Source organism: Cygnus olor, chromosome 3 (genome assembly GCF_009769625.2).
Source record: "Cygnus olor isolate bCygOlo1 chromosome 3, bCygOlo1.pri.v2, whole genome shotgun sequence".
NCBI classification, from domain to species: domain Eukaryota; kingdom Metazoa; phylum Chordata; class Aves; order Anseriformes; family Anatidae; genus Cygnus; species Cygnus olor.
Window position 1 is genome coordinate 22608554 of NC_049171.1, and position 19614 is coordinate 22628167.

General features: G+C 35.5%; 1 long non-coding RNA gene across 1 annotated transcript; it reads right to left on the reverse strand.

Annotated features, from left to right (window-relative positions):
• Positions 1–3907: 3907 nt before the first annotated feature.
• LOC121068418 lies at positions 3908–14368 on the reverse strand. Its single transcript, XR_005818863.1, has 4 exons — positions 14216–14368; positions 11132–11331; positions 6295–6454; positions 3908–5937 (listed from the first exon to the last, which is right to left on the reverse strand). It is a non-coding gene; the product is annotated as an uncharacterized LOC121068418 (long non-coding RNA).
• Positions 14369–19614: the final 5246 nt, after the last annotated feature.

Sequence of the window (19614 nt, forward strand, 5' to 3'; positions counted from 1 at the left end):
AATTACTGAAGAAAACCTGAACTGGAAAAAAAAGAAAAAAAAAAGAGCCCTAAGGACCTTAATTTCACATAATTTAACAAGTTAAACAAAGACAAATGAATGCTAGTCATGTACCATGTGCTGTTAGAAAAAACTTTCTACTTTCAAAATCTTTCTGACTACACTTTTTCTACCATCATCACTTATTCCTTAATGAACCTTTAGAAGAATTATTATTATTTTTTTTTCTGGTACTTGCGTTCTTCGTGTTATATATACAAAATCATCCTTTGGAAATTAAAGAAAAATAATTTGTATGTTTGAACAAGGTTGTCACTTCTGTACGCTGTTAATAGTATCATCTTCTTCATTCAGTAATGGGCTTATGCCATTTCCAAAGTTCATTTAGTCATTAATTTATTTAAATAAATGACTTATTAAATAACTAGTTTTCTTTCATGTTCTGCTTTTTCTGCTGACTACAGTTTTTCTTATGCCGACTTTATTGTTCTTAGTAGTTTTCTGTAGTCCATACAGTATCTGTGCAGATCTGTATTCTGATCTGTAAAGATCTGTATACAGTATTCTGTACTCTGTACAGTATCTCTGTACAGATCTGTAAATATGATCTGACTTACACTGATATTTTCCCACTTCTCTTTTCCCCCATTTGCTATAGATTTTTCTTGGTCATCACTGTTTGCTTCTCTTTAACAAAGGGCTTAAATAATGGCTAAGATAACAATGTCAAAAACTTTGTTACGTAAAAATCTCTGTACAGATGCAAACTGTTGATATATAGCTCTTTGCTTTACCACATCTCTTTCATAATATTTGTTGATCAGCAGGCTTCAGTGCTTTAATACTGGATTTCAAATTTTCTTGCTTGACTAGCTTGTGTCAAACTTAAGTTTAATCATACATACACATTTTTATTTTATTTATTTTTAGTAATAAAAGTAATAAGAAATCCAGTTTCTATTTGTCTTTAAAATTTATACACTTTTACATGAGAAAAAATATTTTTTAAAAGTAAATATGATGAATTCTTGCATATGATTGCAGAACAGATTAATTAAAATGTTACTGGGAGCTGGCAAGGAACCCTTGAGAAAACAAATAAAAAAATGTCACATTACATAAATACATCTTTTATCACAGTTTATTTTTTCATTAAAATCAATTACCATTTTGGATGTGTCTTTAAATCCTTGCATGGCTTTTTCTGTCTTTGATAGCTCTTATGTATTTATGTGTTTCTATAATCTACAGTGCTATACTTTTTGTATACCTTCTTTCATATCTCTGCTGCACATATTTCAGAAAATAAAGGAATAAGGATACAATTATAAATTAATATATTGCTGCTTTCTGAAACAGTATGTTTCTAGCTAGATTAATTTTATACTATTTAATACTGCTGCTGGGGAAGCTGCTGGGGGTACCTATATAATCTACCTGGAGGGATTTCAGTGATGTGAGATACAGTATTCTTCACCTTAGAAGTTTGGCTAAAGTAGCTGAGATCAAGGGATTCATTGTATTCTCCTACGGGAAATTATCTATGAGCCCCAGTGAGATTAAAACCGTCCGCTTCTGTCAAAGTGTTTGACATGCCTGGTAATATGATTTAAATATCCTTAAATCAAAAGTGTCCAAAACCAATTTACATAAAAGGAAATTAAATTAAAATGTTTCTCTTCTGACTTAGATGCATATTGGCATGTATGAGTTAATGGAGGTATGGTAGCTGTGAACTGGAAGAGTTGCCACCAGTTTTTAACAGCAATATAAATCCCTGCAGATGGAAGCTCTGACAGAACTTTGGCTACCAGAGATGTCTGTCATAAATCACTTGTGATGTTTAAAGAGTAATAGGAAGAATAAATTTAGTGGTCATCTGGTCATTTTTTCAGGATCGATTCTGCTTAAGAGTGATGTCTAAGTGTCTGAGCTGGAGGAAATGCTCAAGGTAGCTCAACAAGTAGAAAGCTGAAACCAGTTTAGTTACCAGTAAAGGGTCTCTGACTTCATTTTAACTCTAATGTGATTCCATTATTTTGCTAGTGTTAGTCCATATTTACAATAGTGGGAACAAGAAAACAATCTGTCCAACGTTTAGATCTTTTGAAATAAAATTAGGATAAAAAAAAGCATTATATGGAAAAAAAAAAAAACAACAAACATACAGACAAATAAAATAAAACTTTCCCAAAGCCTTGTACCCTTCTGAGAACTGACTTCTGGAGAAAAGCTTCTGAAACAGGATTAGGAGGTTGCTGGCATCTCTCTGAACTAGGATTATAACAATAATCAGTGACCTAAGTTGATGCTGAAGAATTCAAGTACCCAATATAAAGACAATAAATTTCTTTTTGAACAATTTACATAGTCTTTTATATATATGTAATTCTGAGGAAAGATGTATGCCTGCATTGCGTATACACCTGGCATTTCAAGGACACAGTTTATTTCATCCTAATGTTGACACTCAAAATAAGTCAAGTAAGCCACACTCTAAAAGTACTTGTTTCTTTCTATTTACAAAATAAGACTAACAATTAGCTTAGATGTAGGTGTTTATAATGCTTATAATGTTTATAATGGGTGGTGTCCCTGTCTATGGAAGGGGGATTGGAACTAGATTATCTTTGAGGTCCCTTCCAACCCAATTCATTCTATGATTCTATGAATGCAGGCACTTAATATAATGCAGGTGTATAGGAGATGAATCTAACTGTGTAAAGCAGGCAAAAAAAAAGAAAAAAAAAGTTGTGAGGCAGGCATTTCTGATGAAAGCTGCCTGGCTTATAATTTTTCAGGTCAGGATATATGATCATGTATTTTTTTGGATTTAAATCTTAGGAATCTTTGATGGATATTATTTCACAAAGAAGAAAGAATTTGTCCTCATTTACTCACGAAGTACTACAAATTATGAATCAGAGAAAGAAGACATAAGTAACTAAACAAAATACTTCTGTCTTCCTACTCTATAATACTTTGCATTTTATAAATACATAGATTTTGCAAAGTTTATCAAATTAATTCTTGAGAAGAGACTCAGTGCTATGTTTTCCAGTTCTTTTGGATAAAGGACCACTTCTAATTTTAAACTTCCTCTCTGATGGCAGCGAGTTGACAGATTTGTAGAATTTACTGCTTACTGCATAGAGCATCTTCAGAGTGTTCCACAGGCAATGATAAGAGGACTTACAGGCTGAGATTTATTATCTCCTCCTCCCTCCAGTTAACACTACCCAATGCAGTAGGTGTTCCCATACCATGTAGCATAGTTATGATTGTTCTATGCTGGAAAACTTTGTCAAATTATGTATTTGCTCATCTCATCATGAGTAATCTGTGGGAACCTGCTATGGTGGAAAGACAGCTGGAGAATTTTGCATGGGAGTTGCTGGTCCTAGCATGTAACCAGTGTGTAGTACATTGCTATTTTAAGTGTATATGTAGAAGGGGTGATTATAAAACTATTGAAAAATACCTGACTGACAACATGGCAGAAGTTCAGAATTTTCATGACCTGAATTATATCTGTGTGCAACTAGACCTTGAGTTAAGTCCCGAGGTCAATTCTGTCCTTAGTTTTGTCTGAAGTCAATGACTTTGAAGTCAATGGGGCTTGCATCAGTTAACCGAGAGAAGAATTTATTCTCTAGTCATTATATCCAGGACTGATGTTCTTTTAAAGTTCTGATGACTACTAAAGAGAATAACAAGAACAACAATAACAAAGACCTTCATCTTTTTCCTTGCCTTGTCTTTCCTTCTTTTCCCTTCCCTTGTTAAAATATTTTCTCATGCATCATCCAAAAACCACAACAATACTCTTAGCCCCAAATATTTTCTGTAAAACTTCAGGATCCAAGAACAGTATTTCAAACATACTTTCAAAATAAGAAGTCTAGGGCTTTTCATTTTCCACTTTAACTTTAGAACTCAAGAGAAAGTAGAATTGATACACATTTCTGTGCAGCAATGAGAAACTCCTTAGTTTTAAAACATCTGAAAGACTTTTTAAAGAAATTTATCATTCAGAAGCTAAGTTGTAACCTACTCATGGTTTTATGCTGAAGCAGTACTTTCAGTTTGGCTATTTGCAGTAGTTAAATTGTAATGCTGTGAATATACATACGGATTTGCTTGGGGAGAAAAATGTAAACCAACATCTTACTGCAATAGTTTTTGGTCCAGGACATGCTTGTCTTAACATTGCTTAACACTGCAAAGACTTGTTCATAAGGATTGTACGTGAGGTATATGTCTGACAAATTCAGAATTTTAAATTTATTATTTATATGAATAGAAATCCATCTTACATAAAGCTAATATTTAATATATGAATAATTTTGTTATGCTTTTTACCCAATGGAATCTATTTAGAAAGCAACAGTAAAGCAGTATTTGCACCTTTCCCTCTTTTAAAAGACGAAATTATAAAATACCTACTTCTTCCCCATAACCTTGACTGACAAGACAGATAAAATGAAGAAAGAGACTAAACACAGAAATAGTGGATGTGAAGGGTTCAGAGGAATATAAAACAGTCAAACATTCAATTAAAAGTATCTTGGGAAAAAAAAAACACAACAACAACACATCAGTCATCCTTTTCAGTCATCACAAAGGATCATTAGAAAGTGTAGGTCCACAAAAAGTAGACAGAAAGGTGGTACTACTTAAAAAAAAAAAATACGTTTACCCTGAACTCAAACAAAATCTCCAGCAATCAAAATGAAATGTTGCATGGCAATTCATGGGGTAAAAGAAGTATAGTTTTTAAAATGCACATCATTTTTGTATTTAATTAAATACAGATGGTATTATAGGGATATGTATGTCAACTTTCACATGCTTTTTATTACACCTTATGTTTTTATGGAAGCGTATAGTGAAGCAATAACAAATATTTTTTTTAAGATGTGGTGCCATTTTGTGCTTTTTTCATTTTTCAAAGTTAGTTTCCTTCTAGACATGTTTCCTGACGTTATAATATTAAGAATATGTACTGACCAGCTAAAATCCAAACCTCTGAGATTTTTAAAAATCTCATCAACTTTAAGCCAATCATTGGAAAGCCAGATTCATGACTTATGAAAGTTTTGGGTTGGTAATATGGAGATAATTAACTGAATGAGGAAAATGTTGCAATTTTGTTATTCTAATTTATCTATAATAATTTTGTATTATAACCGATATATATATCACTCTAATATAGAGATCTGTCTCCACTTCTTTGAGTTCACTCTTGAGAACTCATGCAAAAGACTACTTTATGCCCTTAAGGTGTCTTCAGGAAAACCCAAGACTCCAGAAAGAGATGTGAACTTGCTGCCATGAGAGAGCAGTGTCATAACAGTCTCCACAGAACCAGCTGTCCCTGTGACAAATGCCATACTGACTTATCTCTGACAGCTTTCTGGAGTTTGCTAAAATCAGCTCCTCTGAGTTTTGAGATCACATTTTTCTCCAGATAGACATTGATACCACTGATTTATGGGTACAAGGATAGGAACAGTTACTGGTTCAGCAGTATAGTGTGGTGCAGCAGAACTGCTCTGGGGATCCAGCCAGATCTTTGACTTATTAGACTTCACTCCCCGGCATTTTTCTCCCCATATAAGTGCACTATATGTATATTACTGTAGTATAGCTGTTTGGCATTGTGCAGACATGCAGTTTGTCATGCTGGCAATGATCTTTGGTTGATCTCTCTTGAGAATGATCAATGTCATGTGGTTGGTTCTGGACCTCAATAAGAGTCTTGTAATAATGTTGGAGCTTCAAAAGAACAGAGAAGGGCAGAATTGTGGAGTTATTGTATCACCAGTGTTTCCATAGGTGTTTTTAGGACTGAAGGACTGAATGCTTGCTCCTTTGTTTAATTTTATGGTTATGAAGGTTCTTTCTTCCACTCAAGGACATCTGGAAATTGGCAGCCTGTAAATTAATTTATTCCATTATTTAAGTTTTATAGATAAATCACAGAGCCATACAACAGAGCCATCATCCTTTCTTCTTTTCAGAAGAGATTTGGACTTTGAGATTTCTCTGGAGCATGGCTTTGCCTACTACACAGAAATCAAATTATTACTTTACAAAAGAGATATGAAATTGACAAATAAAAATAAAAAGATTAAGAAGCAGCAGCAAACCCTACTAAATGCTGAAACAAGTAAGCTACTAAACAGTATGACAAAGATTCTACTTCAGATGTATGAAAACACAATTGTGTTACTAGTGTTGATGCTTAAAAAATGTAATGTCATATGTTGATTTATGTATGTCAGAACCCACCTCAAAACAGCCATTGGTCAACTTAAGGAAAACTTTCTCCATGGTATCTTTTTGAGGTGACATTTTGCATCATTTAGAAATTGCAGTAACTTTATTGTTGATTGAACTAACAATAGTGACAAAATATAGCTAGTTCATCATCTCAGCTTCTATCATTTTGCTGAAGAAAATATGCAACATGAATTTCAAATTCAGAGTTGACTATGCAGTGAGTTTGATTAAAAATAAGATACCTGCCCAGCCTGCATTCAGTACACTAACTCCAGCTGCAGAAGGTTATCTCTATAGGTTTTTTTAATTGGAAAAAAAGTTTGAGGGGGAGGACTGCTCCACACAGACTGACAATTTTGTCTCCCTTCCACCTGCTGCCTGGCTGCCTGAATTCCTATTTGTGGCCAAGGTAGGCAAGTTTAAAACTGCATAGTAAGCTTCTAGGTACTGTGATAATTAGTGCTATATAGAGAACTTCAGGAGATAAATTTTAGATAACCATGAGAATTAGTTGCAGTTGTGGCTGCTCTGTTTGTGGTTGTCAGTTTAGCACCTGCTATGAGTCTGTCTAGTAAACTCATTTTTATAAAATGCCAGAAGAAATTTCGCCATGAAAGCAATATGCAAGTTATGCTTTCTTTCATAATCTCAGGCACTGGGCATCCCTAAATGTTTTGTGTTTGCTTTAATAATGGGAAATCAACATTGTGGGGTGAGTAATGGGAATACACCTGATCAAGGGCTACAAGCTATGAAGGTAAGCAGATGTTGGAAGAAATCTTTCTTACAACTCCTTTTCATTACAAACGCCTTAGTGCCTTTTACTATCCAAACACCTACCATTCATGTTACTGACTCTCCACCAAGAACCAATATGTATTTTTCTGCTTGTTTTCCAAAACAAATTTCAAGTAAGTTTGTTTTCTAACCATAACATTTTGTATAAAAAGAAACATGTTTTCCTGATGCTAGCATCAAAATCCTTGAACAGTGACTGTGATTTCCTTTATTCATGTACAGTTAACATATCATCAATGGCAATCAAAAAAAAGTACATTTCAAAGTTAATTTTGATTCAGGACCTATTCCTGGTTCATTCTGTTTTTCTTTTTTGACAAAATGTTTCTTTCTTAGATCATTATTTTTTAAAATTCCTGTTTCTCTGATTTCTGTTTGACAAAACATTTCATGCTTATCTTTAAGGACAGGAGAAGACTAAGGTTTTGTTTGAAGAATACATATAAGCATTGTACTAAAAAAGTCATTGTGTCCTATTTGACTAGTAGATATGCTACAAAAATGGAACAATGGCAGAACCCCAAATTTTGACACATTTTAGAGAGTCACAAAAAATATAGTAATCACACATTTATATTGCACATTAAAACCAGATTAGACCCTACGTTTATGTCCTGTATTGATTTTATCACACTGGTAAAACCTTAAAATAAGTGCTTCTCAACTGCCAACCTATGTTTTCAAGCTGAAACCAGAGCTCAACTTGGAAAACCTTTCTTCCTTTCTCTTAGGAGACACCAGACATTATTTTAAGCATAGAATGAGCTTACTTGTCTCCTCATGCATTTATGCATTTTAGTTCTCACTTCTCTTGAAGGACAGAGCTACACTCACATTGTGGAGGTGGTGGGTTTGAGCCTTAAAGGAAAAAATGTAGTTTTTGCCATCCATTTTAAATCATTCTGGCAGTCTTTCCTTGATCCACCCTACCAGTACTGGCATACAATAGTTTTTCTTAAGTCAAAGGTAGGGCAGAATGGGGTGGAGGAAGAAAGCACATGGAGAAACTTCAGCCTGGTGTAGTGGATAACAAACTAGAAAACACCATTTCTCAAGCAGAAATGATTCTTAGTTATGTGAATTTCGCTTCTCTGCTCCACTGAACCAGGAGATTAAATGAGACATAGTGATGACAGGAGGTGCTTGTTGAGGCTTGGTGTTGTTGGTTTGCCTGTGGACACAACTATGGTTATGTCTATTGCATCTCTGGGTCAAATTCTGAGGTCAAGCCAGACAGCTATTTATACAGCCAGATTTATTCCTTCTTTGAAAAATAATATGTAGCAAGCTGAAGAATTCAGTGAGTGACTGCTGAAAGTAGGATATGTTATGCATTTATTATTTAAAACTTTGGAGTGTGGGTGTTACAATGACACAGTGGATGCTAGGTATAAAACAAACAAACAGTCAAGAAATCTGCAGCAGTTAGGTAAAGTAAAATTGAAAAGTTCTACAAAATGAAAATGCAATGGCTGCTGTGTGTTTCTTTGTGAACTATGTTGCAGAATTTCCTACAATTTCTATAGATTATTAGAAGAACATTCTATAACATATGTACATATATATACATAGTTTTCTTCTCATTTCATTAGATACTGAATTGTGATCTGCACTGAGGGACCCAGAGGTACATGCATTTGGCAGAAGTACAGATAAAGGAAGTGGTTTCCCTAGCAACAGAAACTTTGTGCAAAACCTCTCCAAACAGATTCTTGTCTTCCTCTTTCCTGTTTATGCCTTGCTTAGTGTTTTGGTTAGTGCACACAATCCTTTAGAGCAGTATTTGTCAAGCATTTGCAGTGCCAATATGCAAAATACCCCCCTTCCTCCAAAAAAGCCCTGTACCCCTTACAAGTCCTTCCAATAATCTTAAATTCACCAACAGATGTACATTGTACATTTCAACAGCTTTCCCAGAGACAATATTCTGTGAATTATTTAAGATCTAGGTTATAAAAATAGCCTGATTCACAAAGCTCATTCTGAAGTTCAATTTCATTTATTTAAAATTTCTACTTATGCCAGACTTAATGGATATCTCTAGACTGAAAGTTTTCATTTCTCTTTCATATAGTCTTTATCTATGAGCATAAGCTAATGGTCTTCTAGATTGGTCCGTGGTCAGCTGTACCATGGATCTATGTTACTCTGTGATATGATTCAGAAAATATTGTAGTACTTTCTCATTGACTCAATCCTCGTAAAAACCCAGAGGACAACTCAATCAGGCCTTTATTACTAATGTTTTGCTGGCTGCAGTCTACATGCTTTTGCTAGCATTAAAATACATATTCACAGATAATTATTGACAATGTTTTTTCCTAGAACAAAAGCATAATAAATTACCCTTTTTACTTTTTATCCTGTTTTATTACTACTTGCATTACTGGTGAAACAAAAGCAAACAATAGATCAAACTGATTCATATGTTCCTAGTTACCTTTTTTCCCCTCAGGGTATTTTCATCTCTCTCTTTTGATGATTTGTAAATATGTCAAATTCTCAGACATAAAAAAGGTCTTTTGTGCTGAAATCTAGGAATTGACTCCAACTCTGTCTCCCTCTCCAGGAGTTGTGGAACTGCATACAGTCTTTAGTTAGACTGTCTTTACAAAAAGAGACTATTTAATATAAAATGGAATTCCTGAAATTTTTGTAGAGAATATGCAGTAATATGCAGTCAGCTTAGAACAGTCCTCACACGAACCTTACAGTGAAGCAGGAAAGCTCTGTCAGGTCACTGGGAAATGAAAACAGTGCAGTATGCGCAGAATGCACTCAGTCTCAGGTTAGAGCTAAGAGGACTGATCCTGTTGTGCCACTGTTGTGGCAGAGTGTGTGTGTGTGGGGCAGGCAGCGAAGTTTAAGGAGCATACCTGTTCTCTCCAAAAACCATATGCCTACCCAGGGCATGACATTCATGGAAGGAATATCCACAACAGAATGGTCATGAGTAAGAAGAGTGCTGTGCAGCATGGGCATCCTGTATAATTTTTTCAGAACTTTAAATGCATGCTGTTTCAGAGTCTAACTGCTGTCAGTTAGGGCTAAATCTCAGTTCCAGAACTAAGCCCTAAGTTAACAGGAACCAATTTTAGCCTCACTTCTTCCCCCCGCCCCCCCCCCCCCCCAACACCTCCCAGTAGACTATTAATACTTAACTCACATTCATGTCAAGTCTGAAAAGAGTAAACAATCCAAGAAAAAAGAGAATCATATCTGTAGTGTGGCTAGATATTTTTTTTCTGTAGAATGAGCTATGCTGAAATATATAGCTTCTCCTAAATTAATACTAATTTTTGCCTAAAAAAGCTGCTGAAGTCATTTCTATTCCACATAATATATAATGTTAAAAAGAGAAAGATTTGATTAATGCATATAAAATATAAGCAAATATGGATAACTTAAAAAGAATGAGATATTGATTTGTTAGTTGAGTCTGCAGTTTCTGATGAGAGAAATGTATATCAGCAACAGGCTTATTAAAACCAATGAACCAATATCAACACAGATATATTTAGCCAAACAAAGGCTCAGTAGTGAAAATAGTTGCTACAAATATAGTAAGTATATCATATTTTGATAATTGCAGTCAGGATCCTTGTCACACCCATGTAATTTCAATTACAGAAATACAGCTGAATAGAAAGCTCAAGGCAGTGCAAGTGAGTTTTCAACTAGTTCTCAGATCTATGAAACTCTAAATGACAGGGGAGAAATGAATAGGGAAGAATGAGCACAAGATGCAGTGGAAACAAAATTATCAAGGCAAAAGGAAATACTTTATGTATATAAAACTTTGTGTGTATATATACATATATACAAGTTAAGTGGGGGCCAGAAATTAGAAATAATTGAATTTTTCAGAACTGGTTCAATGAATTGGAACAAGACTGTCACTAGGTATTAACAGATGCAAACTACAGATACCTTTCCTGGTATTTATATTGTTTCCCTAGACATGCCTTTCTGACTGATTATCAAGGATAAAAGGAACACCAGTTTGTATGATTTTAACCACCAAATTGCCATACCATTATGAGTTTACCTTTGTGAGATTGGTGCCTAGCGTTACTTCTCACAACTGAATCATAGATTCTCCTTGCTAATCCTTTATAGAATGGCCTCTGTAAAGGGGAAGTCCTGACTCACAAACCTTCCAAGATGGTCTGTAATCATTTTGATAAGGAAAACTCATTTGATACAATCTTCAGCAGCAAGTACAAGCACAAGATGATATCAAATCTCCTATGAAAAGAGGAAAAAATGAAGAGCAGAGAGGAAAATTAGTCCAGTAGTGCTTTTTCTGGTTAAGGATGCTATGCCTGTAAATTCCTTGTATTGGGTCTGGCTGGGATGGAGTTAACTTTCCTTTCAGCAGCCCATACAGTGCTGTGCTCTGCTCATGTAACTAGAATAACATTGGTATCACTTCTTTTTTATTGCTGTGCAGTGCTGGCACAGAACCAAGACTTTCTCCAGTCCTCCACCCCCCACCCACCCACCCACTAGGCTGGGGGTGGGCAAGAGGTGGGGAGGGGACATCACCAGGGCAGCTGATGTAAGCTGATCAAAGGGATATTCCACACCATATGATGTCACACTCAGCAATATCAGCTGGGGAAGAGGAATGAGAAGTGTCTGTGTAGTGGTGGGGTTTGTTATGAAGACCTCTGTCCTCCTGAGCTACTGCCATGCTTATTGAGGCCCTGCTTCCCAGGATGTGGCTGAATATCACTCATTGATGGGAAGTAGATAATTCTTTTTCTTTGTTTCCATTTGGCCTTTGCTTTTTCTATTTTATTTTTGCTTCCCTCTTTCTTTTCCCTTTAATTAAATAATCCTTATCTCAACCCATAAGCCTTTTCCTTTCCATCATACTTTCTTCCCCCTCTCTCACTCTCAGATAGTGAGAGGGTTGTTGTGGTGGAGTTTAACTATCCATCAGGGTAAAACCACCACACGCCTTTAATCTACAAAAGACCGCGATACGCTTGGTAGAGAAGGGAGTATTGCCATTCTCCATGTTTTCTTTCTGCAACTTCGCAATCATACATAAAAAGTCACATTACATATAAGTTATCATTTTAAAGAGTAGTGTGTATGTGTGTGTTTCTGCTCAAACCTTCCTAAACAGCAGAAGTGACAGATTCTGCAAGACTGGGTCACTGTTAACTTGGATGTTATTAATCTATTTGGGTTTCCAAAAAAGCTGTTGGCAAATTCTCTCAGCAAAAGAATTTAAGCTGCTAGGACACAAGAGGAAGGTTCTCATAAATCCAATAACTGGTTAAACAGGAAACACAACAGAAGTAAATTATTTCGGCAAAGCAGAGTCAGCAGTGGAACTCATCAGGGATATGTGCTGCAATCTGTGTTGTTCAAAATATTCATAAATGATGTAAAGCAGAGAGTAGAGAAGCATGGAAGTTTGCTGAAGATACCAGATTTAGAGTAATAAGGGTCAACTGAAGATGTGAAGAGTTATGAGACTGAGTAACTGGAAAGTTAAATGGCAGATAAAATTCTGTGTAGATAAATGAGAAAATATACAGCCGGAAAATTTACACAAAATTGCAGACTACGATCACCAATATCATTGAGGAATAGATCTTTTTTCCCTACAGATGACTCCATAAACTGTCAACCTACTTCTCAGAAGCAATCAGAAATATTCAAAATGATGAGAAAAGGAAGAATGAGAAAACTTTATTATACGAGTGTTAATCTGTACCTCAAATACTGTCTACAGTTGTGGTTCCCTCAAACTCTACAAGTATAACATGGACCTGGAAACGGTTTGTAGGAGCACAGGGGTTGATAAAGTATGAACTAGCTCCAGTTCAAAGAACAGCTGAATTTAGAGAACTGGGAAAGAGAGGGTGGATATGACAGAGCTGTATGTCATAGACATGAGTGGATGGGGCTTGAGGTTTCAGTATTTGTTGCTAGAAAGAAACTAGAGAACAATAAATGAAGCCAGCTCAAAACAAAGAAAAGATTGTTCTTCCAAAAGATGGAATTCTTTGGTAAGGGATACAGTGGAAGTAAGAAGTTGCATAGATGGATTTATGTTGCTAAATATATGGAAACCCTGTCAAGATTACCAAGTCACTGAACTGAAAATAGAACATTAAGCTGAAGTATGTTTGCAGTATTTTTTAATCTTGTCTAAGTACTCACTTACACCCAGCATTGTAAAGAAGGCACCAGAGAGACAAAACCTTTCCTCTATTCTTATTCATCTGCAGAGACTATTAAAACCTTTTATCATATACTTATGCTACACACTGTTATAATCCTGAGTATTGTGTTCTTATTTCCTTATGTTAATCACTCATTTATTATTCATGTCTCCTTTCATAAATTTTTTTACAATTTCCAGTTGCTTTTATCTAAGTCCTTCACATTTATTCAGGAATCATACCCTTTAATTGAGGTTGAACTTTTTTTTGTTCCTCCCCCCTTATTTTCCAATATAGTTTTCCGATGTGATTCTTCCAAGTCCTATTAAGGCCAGTGAAGAGTTAAAAGAAAAGTGAGCAAACAGTAAATTTTATTATTTCATTTTCCATCTGTTCTATACTTTTTGGACTATGCTCAAACCTCCTTTTCTTTAATTTGCCTTAATTTATTTATAACTAATTTTGATATTATCACTAATTTTATTACTCTTTGAAATTCCTCTAGAAAATATAATTTTGTACATTTTACTTTCCCTGATAAGCAATAAAACAAAAATGCTGTATGATCTTATAATATCACACCATTTGTTAAGTTGCCCTTGTGAGCCCTCAAATACCTGTTGTCACTTACTTCTGCTGCTTTGTAAAAAGCTCTTTTACCAATGTTGTTTCCTTTCCTGATTTCCTGTATAATGCACTATTAGATCCAGTATGTCAGTATAGTAAATATATGCTTGAAGAAAGTAGCTGTGGATTAACTTTACCCACACTTTATAAGGATATAATGAGTGACCATATTATTGTTGGTAAAGATGAGCAGAGAGCAAGGTATCTTGTACTGATTGTTTATATAAATGTAAAATGTAATGAGACCAAATTTTCATTTAATGTTTGGGAATTGCACCTAAGTTACTTCCAACTTATCCCATTTATGGTGTTCTTTTTACCTGTGTCAGTAAAGGATCTTTTAAATTTCAATTTCTTTGTTGATCAGTTCATTGTTCCATTTTTTTGGAAGCTATCATTTTATTTCCATTATGTTTTCTGATTATTATTCACACAAACTTGCAAAAAGTTTTGCTGTAGAGTTCATCTGTCCTGCAAAATATGTTGAAGTTAGACTTTGCACCTTTGACCTAAATAATTCTTAATTGTCTTACAAATTCAATATTTAGTTTGCATCTTTCAATTCCATTCCACATAACAATTAAATGTCACTGTTTTTAAAAGTAGAACTTGAAAATCAGTAATCTCTGTTACAGGTCTGTAAACTTATGTGTAACATAATTCAAACAATAAGCTTGATATCTGTCTATCCAGTGTTAATTTCTATCACTTTACCACCAAAAACAGCATTAAAAAATAATCTCTTGTAGATGAGGTGATTCTTTGACAATATATCTGACAAAAGAAAACTGACATATCTGTCACTGTTCCAAGAATATATGCTCTGCTGTTAGCAGTATGTATTCACTGTGTCTTATAAGAAATCAGAGCTACACATCCACAGAACTACAATTTATGTATTGGTACATGATATTTTTCTGAAAGTTCTGTAGAGGCATCTGTGACTATTTAAATCTAATCGTGAATCTTCAACACATTCTTAGCAACAAACCACCACTAACTTTATTAAAATTTTCTGCAACAGTATTTTAATACAAATGTTATTACTCCTTATCTCATTAGTTTTTCCCATTATTAAATTTACTTTGTTATGCAGCTTCTTTTCCTTTATGAAAATTTTCTATGAGTCTTTTGTGAATACCTGAATATCTGTTTCACTCTTGGCTGCTGTTTTATCATGCACTAGAATTCTCAGTTTTGGTAGTTCAATTTTTTCTGTTAAGTGGTAATTTATTTTATTAGAAGACAATCCTTAGATTTTTTTTTCCCTCCCTAAATGTACTCATTTATGTACACAGATTAAGCATAATCTTTTCAGCAACTCTATTGCCTACATAACACTTTTCCTCTTATCTGTCCATGCTGAGGGATATAATTTCAGTCATTGGCCTTATCCTTTATAAACAATCACATGAACTTCTGATTTTCCAGATGTGCTTGCTGAAAGACCTAGCCTATTTCCATAAACCATTTAAATTCTTTCATTTTGTATCATGTGTAGTACACAGAACTGTCTTGCTTTAGCACAGAAGTTCTTCACCACAGTGGATAACACTCTTGCATAAACACTTGTTTCTGCCTATTTCTTATAAAATCATAGAATCATAGAACATTCAGGTTGGAAAAGACCTCTAAGATCATCTAGTCCAACTTTTAATATAGTACTGACAAGTCCACCACTATACCATACTACTATGTTCTACATCTACATGTTTCTTAAAGACCTCAAGGGACAGCAACTCAACCACTTCTCTGGGCATCCTATTCCAATGCCACACAACCCTTTCAGTAAATGAATTTCTCCTAATTTCCAACCTAAACCTCCCCTGGTGCAGCTTGAGGCCACTTGCCCTTGTCTTAGCCCTTAGGAGAAGAGCCTGATCCCCACCTTGCTACGATCTCCATTATGGCAATTGTAGAGTGTGATAAGGTTTCCCCCGAGCCTCCTTTTCTCCACACTAAACAACCCCAGCTCCCTCAGCCGCTCCTCATAAGACTTGTTCTCTAGACCCCTCACCAGCTTCATTGCCTTTCTCTGGACATGCTCCAGCACCTTGATGTCCATCTTGCAGTGAGTAGCCCAAAATTTAACACTGTATTTGAGGTGAGGCCTCACCAGAGTTAAGTATAGAGGAACAACCACTTCCTTAGTCCTGTTGACCCCACTATTTCTATTTATATGACCCCAGGATGCTGTAGGCCTTCTTGGCCACCTGAGCACACTGCTGGCTCATATTCAGCTGACTATCAACCAACACTCCCAGGTCCTCCTCTGCCAGGCAGCTTTCTAACCACTCATCTCCCAGCCTGTAGCAGTGCTTGGGGTAAAATAATTTTATTTTCTTTCTACAGAAAACAAAAAGAGAAGGTCATATCCATGAGGGACACACAAACGGTACAGCTCCTTGCAGAGGATTCAAGCACAGAGACCAGAGCCAGAAAAAAAAAACCTCAGATACCAACAGGACATGAGTGCACAGCAGCCCCAGCAGGGGTAATTACAGACTTATCCTTTATCCTTCACAGATGAAAAAGGTGACCCTGCTCAGTCTCTTGGTAATGCTGCACCTATATGGTCAAGCCCCTTGCAATGCATACTGAAGCTCTTCATGACTCCTCTGGAGAGTTACACAAAGGGCTTGATATAGCTGGAGATTAAAATGTAACCCACCACATCCCAAAAACAAGTTAACAAGTAACCTCTGCTAAATATCCCTCTCTTAAGCGAATTCCAAGCACTTAAAATCTAGAAGGCTACAAGGTCTAAAAACCCTACAGCCAGCAAAATAGCAGAAAAAAGCTCCAGAAACACAAGAAACTGTCCCTAGCCCTGAGAAAGGCTACACCTTACATGCCTATTTCTGCTGTTTTCAGATACTTACTGGCACCGGGAGCTTGGATGATACATTTCCCCTAAACCCTGCTCCATCACTTTTAACACCAAGGTTGTAACTTTGACAGTATTTGACATACAGGTGAAGGCATAAGGTCACATTCACAGTAAGCCCCATAATTCTGCAAAAATCATAAGAGACCTAGAACCCCAAAGCAAACACGCTAAGTAACATCATCCTCCTATCCATAAGCATACTCTAAAAATTACCTCAAAAAGACATGCTTACCTCTCTCAACTTAGAAACGCATCAGCCTTACACTGTGACCCACCTAAAAAAAACCTGCAAGTAGCTGAAGGAAAAACAAAGCACTCACCCCCCAAAAAGCAGCTCTAACAGAAGGAGCCCCCTAGTAGGGCACCTGCAGCTTATATACCATTAGGCCCACCTGGCACCCAACCAGTTACCTGGGAAAGGGGTTCAGATCATTCTACTGTGATTCTCTTGAAGCAAGCAAAGACAATATATGGACCAGTCTTTGTCTCATAAAGATTTTTGGAAATGTCCAAAACCATACCTGGGTTGGTTGAATGTGATTTGAAAAAAGTTATAGGAGAGGTTATATAGCCTTTTTGTTATACTTAAATAACTCAGAAAATAGGACGTAAAGCATTAAGCAGCTTTGACTAAAAAACCTCATCATTTATATTTATAAAATATTTTGTATTGCATTTGAAGCAATTAGTAAACATTAAGAAATATGTTATTGAAAAATAACAAAAATATTAAAAAACATATATTCCTGATAAGCAGTGTTTATACCATATGCTATGCATTTATACAGCTTCATAGAACTAACTACTAATTATTATTATCATTTTTATTACTAGCTTACCTCCAGTTTCAGAAGTTTTAAAGGTCAGGTCTACTTAAAGTAGAAATAACTCATACACACTAAAGGAAGAACAATACTTAGGCTATTTCAATTCCCAGAACAAAATACGCATGATTGTCAACAAGGATTCTCAGAATGTATACTTGTTAATTTCAGGGGATTAAAATATAGTTTGGAGCTCTGCAGTACAAATAAATTATTGGTAAACTGGAGTGAGTTCAGTAATTGAGACGATTAGGAGAGTGAAGAGCATGATATACTAAGAGATGCTGAGATTAATTCAGTCTGTAGAAAAAAAAAGTACTGTAGGAGTGTGTTACTGATGTCTTTAACAGTCAAGTAGGTAGTTACAGAAAAGGCAGAGCTAGCCTCCATTTGAAGGTGCACAGTGAAAGGTCAATATGCAGTAGACCCAGTTATGTCAACAAAAATTCCATTTAGGTGTTGGAGAAAATAATCACAATGGTGGTGGTCAAATACTAGAACAGTTTGCTTTGTGAAACCTCTGGTTATCATAAACAGACCTTCAGAGAAGGCCCTGAGCAAGCAAGTGGGTCCTGCTTTTAGAGATTGGACTAGGTGACCTCGTAAGATCCTTTTCAAAAAAAAAAAAAAAAAAAGATATTTATAGTAGCTAACTTCCTTTTCAGGGAATATTCAGATCAGTTTTAAGTACTCTGATTTTCTATCAACTTTCTTCTGAAACAGTTGTTAATGTACAAAGAACATCTAATGTACAGATATTTATTACTATACTGCTTTATTTCTTTTATTCTTTGAGTAATAAACCAGTACACTATTGCGTTGCCCGTTGTAATTACTCACAACACAGTAGATTTATACTTATATAAATATGTATTTTATCTTCAGGAAAAAAAAAATATTTATTAGTTATAAAGTAAAAAGAATTAGAACTTCAGCACAATTCCTTCCATTAAAAAAAAAAAAAAAAGTGTTTTAGAGGAAGATTTTAGCACTTGAATAAGGATTTCTTATGTCCCTGGGATCCATGCTAAATTCTGTTAGCTACATTGGTTTCATAAAACTGTAATATGTGTTTGATTCTCCTCCCACAAAATTGGAGTCAAAGTGTTTTACAACATTTCAAGAATTTTGATTAAATTCAGTTTTATTTTTTATAATTCATTGTATGGTAAGGTTAAAAACATATATAAAAGTATATATATTCCTCATTTCACAGTCATACACCATTAGTAAAAGAAAGTCAATCTCTTTCAGTTATTGGAAGAAATATTTATAGGATATACATACATATCCCCTATATAGGTTTAACCAGATCAGGATTATATGTCCAGAAAAAAAAAATCCCCCCCCCCCCCCCAGTTTCTCTAAATATTTTTGTCTTGATTCCTCAGCAATAATTGCCTCTTATTCTCTGAACTACAGACATCTACTCCAACATTTTTTCTATTGCCTTCAAAGTGTGTGTTAGGATTTTATGAAAGAATCATAGAATATCCTCAGTTGGAAGGGACCCACAAGAATCACCAAATAGATCAAAGAATATTTCATCAGTGTCATCATCTTGCCTGGATGGTCTGTAGAAGACTCCCACAATGACACAGAATGACATCTGTTTTATTTGCTTTTCCCTTAATCCTTACCCTGAGGCTCTCAACCATGTCATCACCAACAGAAACCTCCACACAGTCCAGCCCCTGCATTACATACAGCACCACACCCCTGCCTCACCTGCCCTGCCCGTCTTTCTGAAGAGCCTGTAACTGTCCATTGTAATGCACCAGTCACAGGACTCTTTCCCACCAGCTTTTGTTTATGTTAGTGTTGCCATAGCTCTGGGACTGAGACAAGGCTTCTAGCTCCTCTTGCTTGTTCCTCATGCTGTGTATGTTGTATATTTTCCCCCTCTGAGAGAGGTGCAACTGGTTAGGCATCAGCAGGCCTGGTGATGACCATCCCATGATCAAGAAACCCAGAATTCTGCTGGTGACTTGGAATCATGCACTGA